Here is a 20,000-nt window from a genome sequence, read left to right on the forward strand (position 1 = left end):
CCTGCCGGGTCGACCAGCTGTCCGGCCCGGACTTGGTCCCCGGACCGGGGCGCGCGGGTCGACCAGATGTCCGCGGCGCTCGGGGCCGGGTCCCGGGTCTCTGGGTGCTCTGGGTGCGCTCCCGGCCCTCTGTCGGCTCCGAAGGCCCCGCGGACTCGTAGCCACGGGGTCCGGCGGCGCGCGGGTCGACCAGATGTCCGCGCCGAGCGCCGCGGGGCCGCGGGGCGCTCGGCCTTCTCGGAGCACCGAGGGCTCCCTGGAGGCTGCGGACGAGCAGCCGCGAGGCCCCCGGGGCAGCCGCCCTGCCGGGTCGACCAGCTGTCCGGCCCGGACTTGGTCCCCGGACCGGGGCGCGCGGGTCGACCAGATGTCCGCGGCGCTCGGGGCCGGGTCCCGGGGCTCTGGGTGCTCTGGGTGCGCTCCCGGCCCTCTGTCGGCTCCGAAGGCCCCGCGGACTCGTAGCCACGGGGTCCGGCGGCGCGCGGGTCGACCAGATGTCCGCGCCGAGCGCCGCGGGACCGCAGGGCGCTCGGCCTTCTCGGAGGCTCGAGGGCTCCGGCGACCCGGCGGACGAGCAGCGGCGAGGCCGCCGTGGCCGCCGCCCTGCCGGGTCGACCGGCGACCCGACCCCCGTGTCTCGGGGGGGGGGGGGGGGGGGCGGGTCGACCAGATGTCCGCACCGAGCGCCGCGGGGCCGTGGGGCCGCGGGGCGCTCGGCCTTCTCGGAGCCCCGAGGGCTCCCTGGAGGCTGCGGACGAGCAGCCGCGAGGCCCCCGGGGCAGCCGCCCTGCCGGGTCGACCGGCGGCCCGGCCCGGACTCGGGCCCCGGGTCCCGTGGCGCGCGGGTCGACCAGATGTCCGCGCCGAGCGCCACATGGCTGCGGGTCGCTCCGGCTTCTCGCAGTCCCGAGGGTTCCGCGGGCACGTAGCTGCGAGACCCGGGCGGCTGCCCTCCGCCCGGCTCACGGGGCGCTCGTGTCCATCAGCTGGTCGTGCGGAAATCCCGTGGTTGGCCTCCCTCCCTCCCTCCCTCCCTCCCTCCCTCCCTCCCTCGTCCAGCCGCCACGTTTTCGGGGTTCGTGCGACTGGGATGAAATAGACCTTCCCAACGTCAATCGGAGATCATCCATCATACCTCTCGAGTCCCCAAAAGCCAAGAAACACGCCAACCAAAACGCTTTTATTATGCCAACGGTTCCCGTTTTCATTCCTATCGTTTAGGGAGGTTTGGTGGCAGCAGCGGCCGAAAGCAAAAGGAAACCCGAGGAAAGCGGCTCCATCCACCAGGGCTGTGTCTCATCGGTGCCGACGCAGGAGGGACGGGCTTCGTTCGTTCGTTCGCTGCGGCCCAAATTCCCGGGCCGCCCGAGGACCGCTCGCACCGGCCCGAGGGAGGGAGCCCCGGCAGGCAGGATGCCTCCGGGGAAATGGCCAAGTCGACCGCGCGACCCACAACCCGCCCGACTGGGGGCGAGAAGGAGCATGGAGGAGGACTCCGTCCCCTAGTCGGCAGACGGCCCCGGGACAGGGACGTTCGCCAAAACCTCCCCAAGGCCGCTTTCCGTGACCGAGTCGGCCTCCCCGCCTGTACTCGTCCCGGCCCGAGAAACGAGACGCGGGGTGGATCGGGACCAGGCCACGCACCAGGCCGGCCGGCGCGGCATCCTCCCTCCCCCGACCTGACCTGACCTGGACGAACGCCTCCCCATCGCCCGCCCCCGCGAGGCTGATCCGTCCGGCCGGTGAGGAGGCCGCTTGTCGGGCGCCACCTGCTGCCCGGCATCCTCTTATATAGTGTTCGAGGAGGTCGACCAGGTGGCCCGGCCTGGATTGGGGGGGGGGGGGCGCGGGGTGCGGTGTCCCGGGCGGCGGGGGACGGGGGGGGGGTAGGAGTGGAGAGGGAAAGGTGGGCGTGGAGAATGCCGGGGTCGGGGGTCGGCGCGGGGCGGGGCGGGAGTTGGGGATAGGGGAGGGGCGGGAGGCCGTCTGGACATGGAGGGTCGGAAGAGCGGTGGTGACAATGATTTTCATTATCATTTAGAAAGAAGAACGTGGACTTCTTTAGAGGAGTCCTTTGAATAGCTTCTCCATTTAGTTAACATACATCCAAATGGAGGTCGGGAAACTTGGGTCCTGTTAACATATGGATGGAAGTGGAAAGAACTATCGCGATGACCGTCCTTGTGTTTCTTTTATTTTTTCTTTCTTCCTGCTCCCCAAAGCCGCCCCCCCCACCCCCGCCCCGCCCCGCCCCGCCCCGCCCCGTCCCGTCCCGTCCCGTCCATAGTTGTAGGTTCCAGTGGTAGGTCTTTCGCGTTTCTGCTATGTGGGACGCCGCCTCGGCGTGGCTTGAAGGGCGATGCTGGGTCTGGGGCTGCGCCCAGGATCCGAACCGGTGAAAACCTGGGCCGTCGAAGCCGGGGGCCGGGGTGGGGGGCGCTACTTGACCGTTCGTCCACGGGCTCGGCCCCCGGCCCCTTGTTTTCTAGGGAGAGAGACAGAGAGACCCGATCCATTTTCCCTTGGCCTCTAAAGCGTGCGTGTGGTCGAAAGGCGACAGAGAGAGGGGTTCTGGTCCAGAAAGCCCCGACTGCGCCGCCGCGGGGATCGGTCGGTTCCGCCCGAACCGTCCGAGTCGGAAAGGAACGGACAGCTTTCCTCCTTTGGGCCCCTGACTTGGGACCGACAGGGGAAGAGGAACAGGCCTCTCTCCCTCACACCCTGGCCCCTTCCTCCAGGACGCCCTCCTTCTAGTCAGCCCGCCTCTGGCTTTTCCACACGCCGACGACCGCTCGTCGGCATGGACCCACCTTCCTTGGGGGACACCACCACACGACTCTCCCACTCGTCTGCCTGCCTTTCGTTGGCGTCGCTGCCAAAGGCGAGGGGTAGGGGTGGCGGTGGCAGGGACGGCAGGGGCCCAGCGGCTCTCTGGCGGGTGAGGAAGTCTTGCTGGTTCTCCTAGGTCGGTGATCTTTCTCGATCTCCACACACATTCTTCGTTTGGGGAGCCAAGAGACGCCCTCTGAGGAATCCCTATGGCCAGGGTCGATCACTTACTCGCTCACTGCCTCGGCCTCGGCCTCGGCCTCTGTCCATCTTGTCTCTCTCCCTCCCTCCCTCCCTCCCTCCCTCCCTCCCTCCCTCCCTCCCTCCCTCGTCGGTCTCTGTGTGTGGACGTCTAGGTGGAGGCGAGGCAGGGAGGCCACCCACCCACCCACCCACCCACCTACCTCGTGGTTTACCACACGCTCTACACGGAGGTAGAATTCCCATCCCACCGAATCCATCCTTTCCACGGGGCACAAGCCAGTGGCCTTCGGGAGTCTCTCTCCCCAAGGTGGCGCATCCGTCATGGCTATCTATTTCCAGAAGGTTTCCGTTTCCATCCCCTCCCCCCGAAAGAAAAAACGGCCCCACTCCCGGATCTGCCCCACCACGATCACCACCACCGCTGCCGCCGCCGCCGCCGCCGCCATCTGCTGTCGCCCTCTAGGGTTGGACCGTTCTAGCTCTCTCCTCTGTGTGGAATCGCAACGTAGGTCGCCTTGGATGTCTGGCACCTCTCACTTAGCAGAAGGTTTTGGAGGCTCAGGCTGGGCCACGCTTTGGCCCGGGTCAGTGTTCCGTTCCTCCGGATGGCTTCCTCGTTTTCCACGAGAAGGAGCCGTGAAGACGGAAAGGAAGGGCGGATGGATGGCTTTTCCCGTGCTACCGAGTCCCTCTCCCCTTTTCCCCAAAGCGTGAGGGGCGGTCGAGAGGATCGTCTCTGATGACAAAAGTCAGAGGCACCCCGGGTCAGACACCGTGCGAGGCGTTGGTGTGTTCTCGAGAGGAGAACACGTCCCCGTCAGCGTTTCCTGTCGTTCTCGTTCCGAAAGGATTCACGCGCCACCCCGTCTCCCTCAAGGTCTTAGGGCTGTCGTGCTCCGCAGCCGTCACGTGTCGTGGATCCTGGGCACCACCACGCCACCCCGCCCCCCCCCCCCCCGCCATAGCTGTCGATCGCTATGTGGCACGCCTACGTTTGCCCAAAAGAGCAGTCCGATGGACAGCGTGGTGCTTTTCCCAGCAGGCAGGCAGGTGAGAGTCACCCCTCTAGAAGGTTTCCAAGCCCCGTTCCATTCTCAGAGGCAGCTCCTTTGGCCATCAAGGAGGCAGGCGATGGGGGTGGGGGTGGGGATGGGGATGGGGCAGGGGCCTCTGTCCCTCTGTCGCGGTAGAAATGATTGGGAAAGGAGGGACAATGGGCGTAGGTCGACCATCCTGGGCGGTGGTGCTTTGGGAGCTTTTTCTAGAAGAAGGAGCGAACGGCGTTCCCTGGGAAGGGAGGAAACCAGAGGAGGTCCCCCTCAGACCGACCTGGCACGAGAAGGACACACACTCTCTCTCTCTCTCTCTCTCTCTCTCTCTCTCCCTTTTCTTCCTGACTTGAAATCAGGAGACAAAACTCCCCTGCCAAAGGGGCCCTCCCAAAACGGGGAGTGAGGAAGACCTCCTTCTCTTCACGGCTGAAGTTCTCCCTGCCTTTCCTGGACGGGAAGGATAGCACCTACGCCCGCTGCCGTCGGTGACTTTTAGTCCCCCTGGAGAGGAAGAAATTCTTTCCCGTGGCCGAACCCTGGCGGTTCGTTCGTGCTGCAGAGGACGTGACCCTCTCTGACACACCCAGGAACCTCCTCGCTCCGGGTCGAGGAGAGGGAGTTCTGTTCTGTGGTTTAGAATGGTGCTTAAAAAGGGATGTCGCTTACAAAGGGTCCTCGTCCCCCTTCCTAAACCTAAACGGACGGCTCGGCTCGGAGGCGTGAGATACGTTTCGCATCCTCCTCGTCGTCTTCACTCAAAGTTTTATTGGAGTTTGGAAGATTTTATTTTTTGTCTTTCCTTTTTCTCCCCAAAGCCCCCCGGTACGTAGTTGTGTGTTCTTCGCGGTGGGTCCTTCTAGCGGTGGTATGTGGGACGCCGCCTCAGCGTGGTTTGATGAGCAGTGCCGTGTCCGCGCCCGGGATCCGAACGAACCGATGAAACACTGGGCTGCCTGCAGCGGAGCGCGCGAACTTAACCACTCGGCCACGGGGCCAGCCCCTTACTGGATTTTCAAAACAACTCCGGGGGCCGGCCCGGTGGCGCGGCGGTGAAGTTCGCACGTTCTGCTCCGCCGGCCCCGGGTTCGCCGGTCCGGATCCCGGGCGCAGGACCCGGCACCGCTTGGCGAGCCACGCTGTGGCAGGCGTCCCACCTGGAAAGTAGAGGGGGATGGGCACGGATGTCAGCTCAGGGCCAGTCTTCCTCGGCCGACAGAGGAGGATTGGTGGCAGATGTTCGCTCAGGGCTCATCTTCCTCAAAAATAAAATAATAAATCGATTCGATAAAATGTCAAATAACACAACCGCGGGATCACGCTTAGAGTCACCCTTGGCCCGATGATGCCACTCCCCACCCCCCCCACCCCCCTGCCCCCCACCATTTGGAGGTGCCGTCAGTGGGATTCGTTCCTGTTTGTCCATCTTTCTTCCTCTTTTTTTTTTTTTTTTTTAAAGACTGGCACCCGAGCTCATTGCCAATCTTTTCTTTTCTTTTTATTCCTCCTCCTTCTTCTTCTTCTCCCCAGAGCACCCCAGTACCTAGTTCTATATTCTCTTTGAGGGTCCCTCTGGTTCTGCCGTGTGGGACGCCACCTCAGCGTGGTTTGATGAGCGGTGCCGTGTCCGAGCCCAGGATCCGAACCTTCCAAGCCCCGGGCCGCTGAAGCGGAGCGTGCAAACTCAACCGCTCGGCCACGGGGTCAGCCCCTCCCTTCCTTCCTTCCTTCCTTCCTTCCTTCCTTCCTTCCTTCCTTCCTTCCTTCCTTCCTAAGGAGGAGGAGGCAGGCACTGTGTGAAGTCGCCAGTGAGTCTGTGGAAAGAGACGGAGGATTTCCCATGGGAAGCCGGGGCGGGGGACACGGACCGATGTCGTGCGAACTTGAAGGTGAAAGATCAAAAAACCCACACACGCCTAGAGCGGCGGGTTGCCCGTTAGGAGTTTGCTTGCCGGGCCCATAACGCAGGGCTCATCGATGAGCCAAACCGTCCGTGATCCTCAAGCAGTCTAGTAGGGTTAGAGAAAGGAGGGGGGCACTCTTTCTGCCCCAGATGAGGCGAGTTTCTCAGACAGCCACCCTGCCCCAACATCTCCCCTCCCTGCCTCCCGGCCCTTGGTGGACTGCGGCCTAAGGGTGGGGGAATTGAAGAAAGCCGTTCAATGGAAAAAAGCCCGAGGCCATGGGAGAGAGCTTCCTGCACTTGAATGAAGCCCTGACGCCAGGCCCATCGGAATGAATGGGCCTGACCTCCCCTCCCCCCTCCCCCCTCCCCCCTCCCAGGCTGGCGACTCGGCAGTGGAAGGCTAGGGGTTTCTTCCGAAATGGTGAACCGGCCCCCTTGTCCACAGGAAAACCACACACGGGTACAGCCTAGGCCGGATCTCAGGCCAAGTCGTCAGGGTGGCAAGATGATGGCGGATGAGAGGAAACTTGTTCTGGGACCGCACCGCCCCCCCCCCATCGCCTCTCTGGCTGAGAAGAGGGCTGGGGAGCGGTGAGGGTCAGGGGGAGAGTGGGGGCGGGGCCGGGACAGGGACCACCGGGCAGTAGGACGGGAGTAGCCCTGAGGCCTGCCTGCCTGCTTCCTTCCCTGCCGGCGCAGGGCTGAGAGAGGCACGGGGCACGCTGGCTCCTGCCCCTTCACTCATTCGGGAAGCCTCCTGTTGTTGCTCCTGAGGTGCCGGCTGCGGTGACAGACAGAGCAAAACTCCTCTCTCTGTCTATTTCTTCAAAGGCCCGAGTCTGAGCTACGACAGATTCCCCTGTGGCTCAACCCGCAACCTCCCATCCTGCCAGACCAGACCCCTTGTCTAAAAACCTCCACTGGAGGAGCTCTTCCACCTGACTCGGAAAGGAAACACCAGCCCCGCCTCAGCCTCACACCCACCACCACCACCACCACCCGCCCCCCCCCCCCGCCCCACTCTCCTCCGGACCCAGATACCTAACAGAGGGAACAAAAATCCAAAAATCCTGCTGCTCTCCTTCTACCACCTCCACTTCAGAAGAGTCAGTCTCCCCCGAACACCTCAGACTCTGTGACTTCCCGCGGCCTCCCTTTCCCCGTCCCCATTCTCTCCCCGGACGGGCCCCATCTTACACTTGAACGACAGCTCCACCGCTCGGGGCAGCTGGACACGATGTCCCAAAGTGGCCCGGACGGTAGCCTGGTCGATTCCAAAGGACCCACGCACGCAGTCGGCCATAAACGTGGTGTGGAGATCGTGGACGTTTGCGGGCCTCTGATGAAATCGCTGCTCCGGGGACCCCGGCGTCTAGGACCCGTCTTCTCCGTGTTCTTCACACCGTTGCTCCTGGGCCGGTTATTCTCTTCCCTCTCACTGACCTTAACGTTTTGTCTCTGCCATTGAATTTTGACTGTGCGAATGTGACTTGCCGCTGTAGGGCTGCGTGGATCTCTCAGGCATCCTGCTGTGCCGTGCGGGGGGGGGGGGGGGGGAATCCTTGGTGGGTGGGTCGATAGACGTCCCTTTGGTTGTGCCCTGGAGGGGAGAGACAGAGGGGACGACTCAATCCACCACGAACGCTGATGTCGCTCCGATAAACCTGTAGCGGTGATTCTAGTTTATGGCCCGTGTCCTGAAAATAACTTCCCGAAGGGCCAGCCCGGCGGCACAGCGGTTAAGTTCGCACGTTCCGTTTTGTCAGCCAGGGGTTCGCAGGTTCGGATCCAGGGTGCGGACGTGGCGCCGCTTGGCGAGCCACGCTGTGGTCAGCGTCCCGCCTATCAAGGGGAGGGGGATGGGCACGGATGTTAGCTCGGGACCACTCTCCCGGGGCAAAAAGAGGAGAATTGGCAGCAGGTGTCAGCTCGGGGCTCGTCTTCCTCGAAAAATAAATTAATTAAATTAATAAAAACAACTTCCCAAACCTCTCTGATAACTTGAAGCTTTGAAGTTTTGCGAGGTGAAATCAGGTGATAAAAAAGTCCACGGACGGGGGCGGCCCCGTGGCCGAGTGGTTAAGTTCACAAGCTCCCCTTCGGCGGCCCAGGGTTTTGCCGGTTCAGATCCCGGGCACGGCACGGACACGGCACCGCTCGTCGGGCCGTGTGGAGGCGGCGTCCCACATGCCACAACTGGAAGGGCCCTCAACTAAGATAGACAACTATGTCATGGGGGGGATTGGGGGAGAAAAATCGGGAGGGGGGGAAAAGAAAACAAAAACGGAAGATTGGCAACAGGCGTTAGCTCTGTGAGGGCCGATCTTCCTCACCCAAAAACTAAAGTGAGATGAAATCAAATAAAGCGAAGGAAAAGATAAACCTATGAAATCCCATGTTTCTAAAAGTGGCCAAGTGTTTAGAAATTGGCCAAGCGACGGAATGCTCATGGGAAGGACAGTTCCTAATTGCTGGCTTCTTAGTTTTCACCAAAATTAAGGTTCGTGAGGGTTAAAAAATCTACTTAACAAATGCGATGAAAGCCACTAGGCCGGCCCGGTGGCGCGCTGGTTAAGTGTGCCTGTTCCGCTTCGCCGGCCCGGGGTTCGCCAGTTCGGATCCCGGGGGTGGACGTGGCACCGCTGGGCGAGCCACGTGGTGGTAGGCGTCCCACATATGAAATAGAGGAAGATGGGCACGGAGGTGAGCTCAGGGCCAGCCTTCCTCGGCAAAAAGAGGAGGATTGGCAGCAGTTAGCTCAGGGCTCATCGTCCTCAAAACAAAACAAAACAAAACAAAAAGCCACTAAAAGTGAATATGGGAAACATCTTTGTGTTCAAGGAAAGTGAGATGGCTGCCTTCAGGCAAGAGGGCCTAAAAAGTAAAGATCGTTTTGTCTGTGAAAAGGTGATCAAAGTTTCACGGGGAAAATAATCTGAGAAAAAGGCCTGTTCGTGGTCAAGTGGCCTAAAATTGGAACGAGTGGACAGATAGAAATGGCGAGCGATAGGATCTATGGGAGTCTATGAGGAAGCCATTGGGTGTCGGCCTAATTCGGCCTGACAGTGTTTTTCGAAAAGGGCCTGACGTGGCCGTCGAGCACGCATCGCATCGTAGATCCGCTTTACACATTTCCTACGGCAAGAACCAATGCCCTTAAGGGAAAGGAGCAGCTTCCCCGTGCTCGGGCCTTTCCTTAAGGAGAGGCATCTTTCCTTAGGCTAGGAGCGGATGGTTGCGCTCACCTTTGACCATCCGGCTCCCCTGTGACCACCCAGGCCCAGACAACCGACCTGCCACCCAGCAGTGTCTGTCGATCGCTGTGCCGACAGAGCAGTCTCGCGACTATCATCCAAGGGACCTTTCGATCCTATGTGAAACGTCCTCTCTGGGGGTCTAGAAGCACTCTGTACACCCCACTTCCCGGGCACCCTCTCTTCCTTCGGGAAGAAAGGCCCCGGGCCACAGTCCTCACATTTTAGCTCAGAATAAACGCACCCCGATTTTCACGGATAGATTGGTTCCGGATTATTTCCGTCGACAGAATGGAATCAAGTCAATGAGTTTCAAGATCGGAGGGAAGCTGATGCAAAATCAGAATTTGTTTTTCTCACTCCCGAAAGGATACTTTTCTCTAACTTCTAGTCTCCTCCTGATAAAGACATTGGAAAAGGTTTCTCTTGACCTCTGAGGGAATCGACACCAAAGACAGAGATCCTCCATTTTGTCAGAATGATTTCCTAGGCCTCCAATGGAGGAGGCCTCCCTCGGACGGGAGCTCAGCTTTTGTTTTGCAACAGTTTTCCTCTCTCTGCTTGCCTTTAACATCTCCTTTCCCGTTCTTCTTTTTTGGAAGGGAAATACGTGCACCGCTGGGGAAAAAAAAAAAAAAAAGAATTTTCTAAATGACCAAAGAAGATCTACGACTGTTGTTATTTTGGTTTCACGGAGCAGTTCCACGTCCACATTTACTCCATTTTAAACACCCACACACACTCACAGCACGGCGCTGTGAGGATGTCCCGGGGAACTCGATTTGTGGAGGGAATGGCTGTGAGGTCTCTGCCCCCCAACCCCCACCATTTGGGTGCTTCTGCTTGTTGATGAGGACGGGAAGCCCTGCTGAAATCCATATTCTTATCACCACACGTGCATCTGCACCCATGCTCCCCCCCGTGTGTCGTCTTTGGGCTTTGCTGTGGCCCCGTGCGGAGGGAGACCTGTTTTGTGTTGTAAACTTTTCCGCGGCCAAGCGGCTCGGTCCTTTCCTCTACGACTTGTGGGCTCTGTCTGTCCGTCTGCCTTAGAGAGACCCTCTGGGCCGGAAGTGACAGGCTGCACACAATTCCTGACAGACTGCGGACAATTCCTCCGTCGTCACGGTCCTTCTCTGATGACGTGCATGGTTTCGGTTTGACAGCGACCCCCACCCCCCACCCCGCCGTGATTTTCTAAGTCCTCCCGGGAGCCCGGGAAGTGCTCGGGCCGCTCCGGGAAGCGGGGGCCGGCAGCCCCGGCCTGCCCCGTGGCATCTCCGGGGACTTTTCCACCTCTGTCCGCGTCAGCCAGCCGGCAGCCCCGCGCCCGGCCCGGCCCAGAAGTCACGTGGGGAGTCTGTCCCCTTCCTGGCAAGCCCACCCACCCCACCCCCCTCCCCGCCGATTTTCCAACACCTCCTTCTGCGCCCAGGGTTGCCCTGTGCTGCCTGGGAGCTCCGAGGTGGACACCCTGGGGCCTCACGTGGTGACCTCCCGGCCGCCCCAAGCGGGCCCAGAGAGAAAGAGAGAGAGAGAGAGACAGAGAGAGACAGAGACAGAGACAGAGACAGAGAGAGACAGAGACAGAGACAGAGACAGAGACAGAGAGAGACCTGACCCGGCGGTGGGCTCAGGCTGTGCACTCTCGCTGGCTGGTGACCCGGTTCCCTCCCGCTGACCCCTCCGCGCCGGTCGTTGGGCGCCATCTGGCGGCCGCTTTTACAGAGTGGCCCTCCTCCGGAGCCCCGGCGACATGAGCAAGGGATGGGACTCGCAGGACGTCTGTGTGGTTTCCAGTGTGGGGCTGTGTGGAACAGAGCTGCTAAGAACATTCATGCCCCGGATTCTGTGTGAATGAACAGGAACGTGGCCGCAGCCCCCACCCCGCCCCCCGCCCCAGCCCCCGGGAGTGGTGGGAGTGGTGCCCTCCAGACCACCCTCGGGTTGGATGCCTCCCTCCCTGGAAGGACTCACGGGACTCCACAAAAGCTGACTTCCTGGAGGTCCAGCGGAGACCCCCAAGGCCCAAGGCCCCCCCCCCCCACCCACCCACCACAGATCACTGTGGAAGCCTTAACGACCCAAGGCTCCAGCTACATACAGACGCTCTTAGGAGGCAAGATACACCAAAGGCTTATGTAGGTTGCCACTTTCGGTGGTTGTTTCCGCGGCGTGTCAGTTTTGGAACCCGCCACGCCCTTTTTCACAGAGGCCATACCGTTTCCCTTCACCACCAGTGAGGCGTGAGTGACTGACTTGGCTTCTCCGCGACCTGACTAGCAGTTTGATCCTGTTCCGGTATTTGGAAGAAGGCAGTCTCACCCATGTGTCCCCACAATGTCTCCCTCTAATTTTCTCACTTGCTTTTCCAGGGAACAGCTCACATCTTTTCATGCGCTTATCGGTCATCCATGCGTACCTCCTCCACCCCAGGTGAAAGTGCCTGCTCTGTCTATTGGTCTTCCATTCGTTTTGTATTTTTCAGTGTTGATTTCCCCCGGGTCTCCACTCCATTGTGGGTTTTGTTTTTTGTTTTTTGTTTTTTGTTTTTTTTTTTTGCTTAAAGATTGTCACCTGAGCTAGGCACTGTTGCGCTGCTTCCTCAGTTTCAGAGGGTACCTTTTTCAGGGTTGCTTTTTGACCGGGTCTCCTCGCCATTGTATTTTTTTATTTTTTTTTTTTTTGCTTAAAGATTGCCACCTGAGCTAGCCTCTGTTGCCCATCTTCTTCGGTTTCAGAGGGTAGATTTCTCAGTGTTGCTTTTTCGCCAGCTCTCCACGCCCTGGCGTCTTTTTTTTTTCTGCTTGAAGGCTGCAACCTGAGCTAGCTTCTTTTGCCCATGTTCCTCAGTTTCAGAGGGTGGATTTCTCCGTGTTGCTTTTTCCCCAGGTCTCCACACCCTTGTGTGTTTCTTTGGCTTAACGATTGCCACCTGAGGTAGCCACTGTTGCCCATCTTCGTCCGTTTCAGAGGGTGGATTTCTCAGTGTTGCCTTTTCGCCAGCTCCCCACGCCCTTGTGTGTTTCTTTTGCTTAAAGATTGTCACCTGAGCTAGGCACTGTTGCCCTGCTTCCTCAGTTTCAGAGGGTACCTTTTTCAGGGTTGCTTTTTCACCGGGTCTCCTCGCCATTGTATTTTTTTATCTTATTTTTTTTGCTTAAAGATTGCCACCTGAGCTAGCCTCTGTTGCGCTTCTTTCTCAGTTCTAGAGGGTAGATTTCTCCGTGTTGCTTTTTCCCCAGGTCTCCACGCACTTCCTTTTATTTTTCCTTAAAGATTGCCACCTGAGCTAGCCTCTGTTGCCCATCTTCGTCGGTTTCAGAGGGTAGATTTCTCACTGTTGCTTTTTTGCCAGGTCTGCACGCCCATGTGTTTTTTTTCTGCTTAAAGGTTGCAACCTGAGCTAGCTTCTTTTGCCCATGTTCGTCAGTTTCAGAGGGTGGATTTCTCCGTGTTGCTTTTTCCCCAGGTCTCCACACCCTTGTGTGTTTCTTTGGCTTAACGATTGCCACCTGAGCTAGCCTCTGTTGACCATCTTCCTCAGTTTCAGAGGGTGGATTTCTGAATGTTGCTTTTTCCCCAGGTCTCCACGCCCTTGTGTGTTTCTTTTGCTTAACGATTGCCACCTGAAGCCAGCCTCTCTTGCCCATCTTCCTCAGTTTCAGAGGGTAGATATTTCAGGGTTGCTTTTTCCCCAGGTCTCCACGCCTTTGGGTTTTGTTTTTGCTTAACGATTGCCACCTGAGCTAGCCTCTGTTGCCCATATTCGTCCGTTTCAGAGGGTGGATTTCTCAGTGTTGCCTTTTCCCCAGGTCTCCACGCCCTTGTGTGTTTCTTTTGCTTAAAGATTGCCACCTGAGCTAGCCTCTCTTGCCCATGTTCCTCAGTTTCAGAGGGTAGATATTTCAGGGTTGCTTTGTCCCCAGGGCTCCACGCCTTTGTGCTTTGTTTTTGCTTAAGGATTGCCACCTGAGGTAGCCTCTCTTGCCCATCTTCCTCAGTTTCAGAGGGTGGATTTCTCCGTGTTGCTTTTTCCCCAGGTCTCCACGCCCTTGTGTGTTTCTTTTGCTTAACGATTGCCACCTGAGCTAGCCTCTGTTGCCCATCTTCGTCCGTTTCAGAGGGTGGATTTCTCAGTGTTGCCTTTTCGCCAGCTCCCCACGCCCTTGTGTGTTTCTTTTGCTTAAAGATTGTCACCTGAGCTAGGCACTGTTGCCCTGCTTCCTCAGTTTCAGAGGGTACCTTTTTCAGGGTTGCTTTTTGACCGGGTCTCCTCGCCATTGTATTTTTTTATCTTATTTTTTTTGCTTAAAGATTGCCACCTGAGCTAGCCTCTGTTGCGCTTCTTTCTCAGTTCTAGAGGGTAGATTTCTCCGTGTTGCTTTTTCCCCAGGTCTCCACGCACTTCCTTTTATTTTTCCTTAAAAATTGCCACCTGAGCTAGCCTCTGTTGTCCATCTTCGTCGGTTTCAGAGGGTAGATTTCTCACTGTGGCTTTTTTGCCAGGTCTGCACGCCCTTGTGTTTTTTTTCTGCTTAAAGGTTGCAACCTGAGCTAGCTTCTTTTGCCCATGTCCCTCAGTTTCAGAGGGTGGATTTCTCCGTGTTGCTTTTTCCCCAGGTCTCCAGACCCTTGTGTGTTTCTTTGGCTTAACGATTGCCACCTGAGGTAGCCTCTGTTGCCCATCTTCCTCAGTTTCAGAGGGTGGATTTCTGAATGTTGCTTTTTCCCCAGGTCTCCACGCCCTTGTGTGTTTCTTTTGCTTAACGATTGCCACCTGAAGCCAGCCTCTCTTGCCCATCTTCCTCAGTTTCAGAGGGTAGATATTTCAGGGTTGCTTTTTCCCCAGGTCTCCACGCCTTTGGGTTTTGTTTTTGCTTAACGAGTGCCACCTGAGCTAGCCTCTCTTGCCCATGTTCCTCAGTTTCAGAGGGTAGATATTTCAGGGTTGCTTTGTCCCCAGGGCTCCACGCCTTTGTGCTTTGTTTTTGCTTAAGGATTGCCACCTGAGGTAGCCTCTCTTGCCCATCTTCCTCAGTTTCAGAGGGTGGATTTCTCCGTGTTGCTTTTTCCCCAGGTCTCCACGCCCTTGTGTGTTTCTTTTGCTTAAAGATTGCCACCTGAGCTAGCCTCTGTTGCCCATCTTCGTCCGTTTCAGAGGGTGGATTTCTCAGTGTTGCCTTTTCGCCAGCTCCCCACGCCCTTGTGTGTTTCTTTTGCTTAAAGATTGTCACCTGAGCTAGGCACTGTTGCCCTGCTTCCTCAGTTTCAGAGGGTACCTTTTTCAGGGTTGCTTTTTCACCGGGTCTCCTCGCCATTGTATTTTTTTATCTTATTTTTTTTGCTTAAAGATTGCCACCTGAGCTAGCCTCTGTTGCGCTTCTTTCTCAGTTCTAGAGGGTAGATTTCTCCGTGTTGCTTTTTCCCCAGGTCTCCACGCACTTCCTTTTATTTTTCCTTAAAAATTGCCACCTGAGCTAGCCTCTGTTGCCCATCTTCGTCGGTTTCAGAGGGTAGATTTCTCACTGTTGCTTTTTTGCCAGGTCTGCACGCCCATGTGTTTTTTTTCTGCTTAAAGGTTGCAACCTGAGCTAGCTTCTTTTGCCCATGTCCCTCAGTTTCAGAGGGTGGATTTCTCCGTGTTGCTTTTTCCCCAGGCCTCCAGACCCTTGTGTGTTTCTTTGGCTTAACGATTGCCACCTGAGGTAGCCTCTGTTGCCCATCTTCGTCCGTTTCAGAGGGTGGATTTCTCAGTGTTGCCTTTTCGCCAGCTCCCCACGCCCTTGTGTGTTTCTTTTGCTTAAAGATTGTCACCTGAGCTAGGCACTGTTGCCCTGCTTCCTCAGTTTCAGAGGGTACCTTTTTCAGGGTTGCTTTTTGACCGGGTCTCCTCGCCATTGTATTTTTTTATCTTATTTTTTTTGCTTAAAGATTGCCACCTGAGCTAGCCTCTGTTGCGCTTCTTTCTCAGTTCTAGAGGGTAGATTTCTCCGTGTTGCTTTTTCCCCAGGTCTCCACGCACTTCCTTCTATTTTTCCTTAAAAATTGCCACCTGAGCTAGCCTCTGTTGTCCATCTTCGTCCGTTTCAGTGGGTGGATTTCTCCGTGTTGCTTTTTCCCCAGGTCTCCACACCCTTGTGTGTTTCTTTGGCTTAACGATTGCCACCTGAGGTAGCCTCTGTTGCCCATCTTCCTCAGTTTCAGAGGGTGGATTTCTGAATGTTGCTTTTTCCCCAGGTCTCCACGCCCTTGTGTGTTTCTTTTGCTTAACGATTGCCACCTGAAGCCAGCCTCTCTTGCCCATCTTCCTCAGTTTCAGAGGGTAGATATTTCAGGGTTGCTTTTTCCCCAGGTCTCCACGCCTTTGGGTTTTGTTTTTGCTTAACGATTGCCACCTGAGCTAGCCTCTGTTGCCCATCTTCGTCCGTTTCAGAGGGTGGATTTCTCAGTGTTGCCTTTTCCCCAGGTCTCCACGCCCTTGTGTGTTTCTTTTGCTTAAAGATTGCCACCTGAGCTAGCCTCTCTTGCCCATGTTCCTCAGTTTCAGAGGGTAGATATTTCAGGGTTGCTTTGTCCCCAGGGCTCCACGCCTTTGTGCTTTGTTTTTGCTTAAGGATTGCCACCTGAGGTAGCCTCTCTTGCCCATCTTCCTCAGTTTCAGAGGGTGGATTTCTCCGTGTTGCTTTTTCCCCAGGTCTCCACGCCCTTGTGTGTTTCTTTTGCTTAACGATTGCCACCTGAGCTAGCCTCTGTTGCCCATCTTCGTCCGTTTCAGAGGGTGGATTTCTCAGTGTTGCCTTTTCGCCAGCTCCCCACGCCCTTGTGTGTTTCTTTTGCTTAAAGATTGTCACCTGAGCTAGGCACTGTTGCCCTGCTTCCTCAGTTTCAGAGGGTACCTTTTTCAGGGTTGCTTTTTCACCGGGTCTCCTCGCCATTGTATTTTTTTATCTTATTTTTTTTGCTTAAAGATTGCCACCTGAGCTAGCCTCTGTTGCGCTTCTTTCTCAGTTCTAGAGGGTAGATTTCTCCGTGTTGCTTTTTCCCCAGGTCTCCACGCACTTCCTTTTATTTTTCCTTAAAAATTGCCACCTGAGCTAGCCTCTGTTGTCCATCTTCGTCGGTTTCAGAGGGTAGATTTCTCACTGTGGCTTTTTTGCCAGGTCTGCACGCCCTTGTGTTTTTTTTCTGCTTAAAGGTTGCAACCTGAGCTAGCTTCTTTTGCCCATGTCCCTCAGTTTCAGAGGGTGGATTTCTCCGTGTTGCTTTTTCCCCAGGCCTCCACGCCCTTGTGTGTTTCTTTTGCTTAAAGATTGCCACCTGAAGCCAGCCTCTCTTGCCCATCTTCCTCAGTTTCAGAGGGTAGATATTTCAGGGTTGCTTTTTCCCCAGGTCTCCACGCCTTTGTGTTTTGTTTTTGCTTAACGATTGCCACCTGAGCTAGCCTCTCTTGCCCATGTTCCTCAGTTTCAGAGGGTAGATATTTCAGGGTTGCTTTGTCCCCAGGGCTCCACGCCTTTGTGCTTTGTTTTTGCTTAAGGATTGCCACCTGAGGTAGCCTCTCTTGCCCATCTTCCTCAGTTTCAGAGGGTGGATTTCTCCGTGTTGCTTTTTCCCCAGGTCTCCACGCCCTTGTGTGTTTCTTTTGCTTAAAGATTGCCACCTGAGCTAGCCTCTGTTGCCCATCTTCGTCCGTTTCAGAGGGTGGATTTCTCAGTGTTGCCTTTTCGCCAGCTCCCCACGCCCTTGTGTGTTTCTTTTGCTTAAAGATTGTCACCTGAGCTAGGCACTGTTGCCCTGCTTCCTCAGTTTCAGAGGGTACCTTTTTCAGGGTTGCTTTTTCACCGGGTCTCCTCGCCATTGTATTTTTTTATCTTATTTTTTTTGCTTAAAGATTGCCACCTGAGCTAGCCTCTGTTGCGCTTCTTTCTCAGTTCTAGAGGGTAGATTTCTCCGTGTTGCTTTTTCCCCAGGTCTCCACGCACTTCCTTTTATTTTTTTCCTTAAAAATTGCCACCTGAGCTAGCCCCTGTTGCCCATCTTCGTCGGTTTCAGAGGGTAGATTTCTCAGTGTTGATTTTTCCCCATTTCTCCACGCCCTCTTGCTTTTTTTTTTTTATTTCCTTAAATGTCGGCGCCTGAGCTAGCTTCTTTTGCCCATCTTCGTCAGTTTCAGCGGGTAGACTCTCCGCCTGCCTTCGACAGGCCCTCTGGACTGGAAAGCTTTCCTCCTCCCGTCATCACGGTCCTTCTCGGATGACGTGCCTGGTTTCGGTTTGACCGTCCCCGCCCGCCCTGATTTTCTAAGTCCTCCCGGGAACCCCGGGGGCGCTCCAGCCGCTCCGGGAAGCGGCGGCCTCCCGGCCGCACCGGCCCAGCCCGGCCCGGGCCGCCCCCTGGCCTCTCTGGGGGGAACTCTCCCCTTCCCCTTCCCGGTGATCGCCCGAGAAACCTTTTCCGAGTCCCCCTCCTGCGGCTGGGGCTGCGCCTTGGCGGCCGGGAGCCCGCGGGCGGACGCCCCGGGGCCGCACTGGGCCGGGAGGCTGGGTCCGAGGGGGCTCCGGGACGGGATCGGGCGGCCCGGCGGCCCGGCTGTGCTCCCCGGCGGGCCCGCGCTCCGGCTCCGTCCCGCTGAGGCGGTCGTCGGTCGCCGGGTGCCACCTGGCGGCCGCTTTTATATCGTCTCTTTCCTCCGGAGCTCCGGCGACGCGGGCCAAGGGACGGGACTCGGCCGCGGTGACCGAGGCAGAGTCCCGGGAGGCCGGCGTCGCTGGCGGGATCTGGCCCGGTGGCGCCGGGGCGTGAGCGCGACGCCCGCTCGCCGGAGATTGGAGGTGCAGGCTACTGAGGGAGGTGGCTGTCGCCGCGCCGCCCGGTGCCGGCCGGGGTGTGGGGCCTCCCGGACGGGTCGACCAGCAGCCGCCGGTGCCCCTCCGTCCCCGGGAGGGGGTGGGGGGCCGCCGCGGGGGAACGGGCGAGGGAGCTCGTCCCGTGCCCGGCCGTCGTCCCGAGGGCGGCCCGGTGGTCGGGCCTTCCGCGTCGCCGATCCCCTTTCCGCGCCCCGCTCCGGAGGTGGGCGACCGGCCGGGGCCTTGCGGGGGAGGCCCGTGGAGGGCGCGACGGGCTCGGCCGCCGGGCTGGCCTTTTCCCCACTGGTCTTCCGAGTCGACCGGCTCTGGCGGTGGGGACCGGGCCCGGTCCTCGGATGCCTCCTCCTCCGTGGCAGTTTTTTTTTCCAAGTCCCGCCCTGGAGAAGAGCGTGGACCGGCCCCGGGAGCCCTCGAGGGCGGGCCGGGGAGGGCGTCCCCGGCCCGGACGCGTGCCCGGGGTGGGTCCGGGCCGTCGGACCGGACTTCTCTCTCCGAGTTTCGCGGGTCGCGTCTTTGTCCGGAGGCGGGAGGGGGCCGGCTCGAGGCGTAGGTGGAGCCCCGGCTGAGGGACGGGAGCCACGGTCCCGCCCCGGGCCCGGTCGCCGGAGGCGCCTCCGCGGAATTCTTTTCTAAGTCCTGACCCGGCGACTCAGAGGGAGGGACCGACCGGTCCCGGCCCGCGCGGGCGGCCCGGGGAGGCTGTCCCCGGCTCCCCCTGCCGCCACGCTTCTGGGGTCGACCAGATGGCCCCGGGAGCTCCGGGCCTGGTGGCGATGGGGTCGTGCTTGGGGTCTGGTGGCCGTGGCCGTGATCCAGGGGTTCCCCTGGTGATCCGTGGGTGGGCCCCGTCTCCGGGCGCGGCGATTCTTGCCCCCGAATGGGTGGTTTTGTGCCGCCAGATAAGTGCTGACACGCTCTGCTCGGGTGACAGTCGCCCGAGAGCTTCCGGGTGCCTGGATGCGTGTGCGGGGAGGGCTCCGGGCTCTGGCCGAGAACAGGACGCCCGTTTCCACCCCCGCCGCTTGAGCCGCCCGCTGGGGCCTGCGCGCCGGCTCTTGTGCGTTCCAGGCGCCCCCACGACCGTGGTGCCACCTCCGGTCTCTGGTACCCGAGGGCGGCGGGGTTAGGGGCGCGGGGTCCTCTACCACGTGCACTCCCTGCCGCCGGCACCCGGGTGCGGTCGCGACTTACCCCATCCCACCGGCTCCGTGCCAGTGCGTGTCAGGCGTTCTCGTCCTGGGGTCGTCGCCCGCGCTTGCTGGAGAAGGAGAGGGGTCGGTGAGGCTGAAGCAGGCTCCTCCGCTCGCTGTCCTCGCCGGCCTTCCCTTGCTCGGGGGTCCCTCGCGTTATGCTGCCGACCGATGTGGTGATGCTGTGCTCTCCCGGGCCGGGCCTAAGCCGTGCCAGACGAGGGACGGACGTTCATGGCGAACGGGACCGCTCTTCTCGCTCTGCCCGCGGGTCCCCTCGCCCGTTCTCCCCCGCTGCGAGTGGCGTGTGGGAGGCGGCAGGGGTGCGGAATCCGGCCCGACCTCGCTCCCCCGCCCCGTGCCTCGTGGCGTGGGCGGTGTCGGGGTCTCCGTGACGCGGCGGATGCTCTGCCTGTTGCCTCTTGGCTGTGTCTCGCGGGCGGCCCTCCCCGCGGTGGGGCGGGCCGTGTTGCCGCCGCGCCGCGCGCCTTCCCGGGCGCGTGAGCGCGTTCCCCAGGCCGTTGGCGGTGCCCCTGGAGCGTTCCAGGTCGTCCCTCAGGCGCCCGAGGCCGAGTGGCGGTGTCGTTCCCTGTTCCCGTCGGCCTCCTCAGGTAACCGCTGCGCTGGTGTGTCTGAGGAGCGGGGGGGGTCGAGTCGGTAAGGGAGGCGTGCCCCTCGTCCCCCTCGGGGGGGACGGG

The 20,000-nt window shown here is 58.9% G+C and overlaps 1 long non-coding RNA gene across 1 annotated transcript; it reads right to left on the reverse strand.

Moving 5' to 3' along the window:
• Positions 1-4,853: 4,853 nt before the first annotated feature.
• LOC139043975 (uncharacterized) lies at positions 4,854-7,588 on the reverse strand. Its single transcript, XR_011501042.1, has 3 exons — positions 7,186-7,588; positions 5,626-5,896; positions 4,854-5,341 (listed from the first exon to the last, which is right to left on the reverse strand). It is a non-coding gene; the product is annotated as an uncharacterized lncRNA (long non-coding RNA).
• Between the last annotated feature and the right edge of the window lie 12,412 nt (positions 7,589-20,000).

This window comes from Equus asinus, unplaced genomic scaffold, assembly GCF_041296235.1.
Source record: "Equus asinus isolate D_3611 breed Donkey unplaced genomic scaffold, EquAss-T2T_v2 contig_46, whole genome shotgun sequence".
NCBI classification, from domain to species: Eukaryota; Metazoa; Chordata; class Mammalia; order Perissodactyla; family Equidae; genus Equus; species Equus asinus.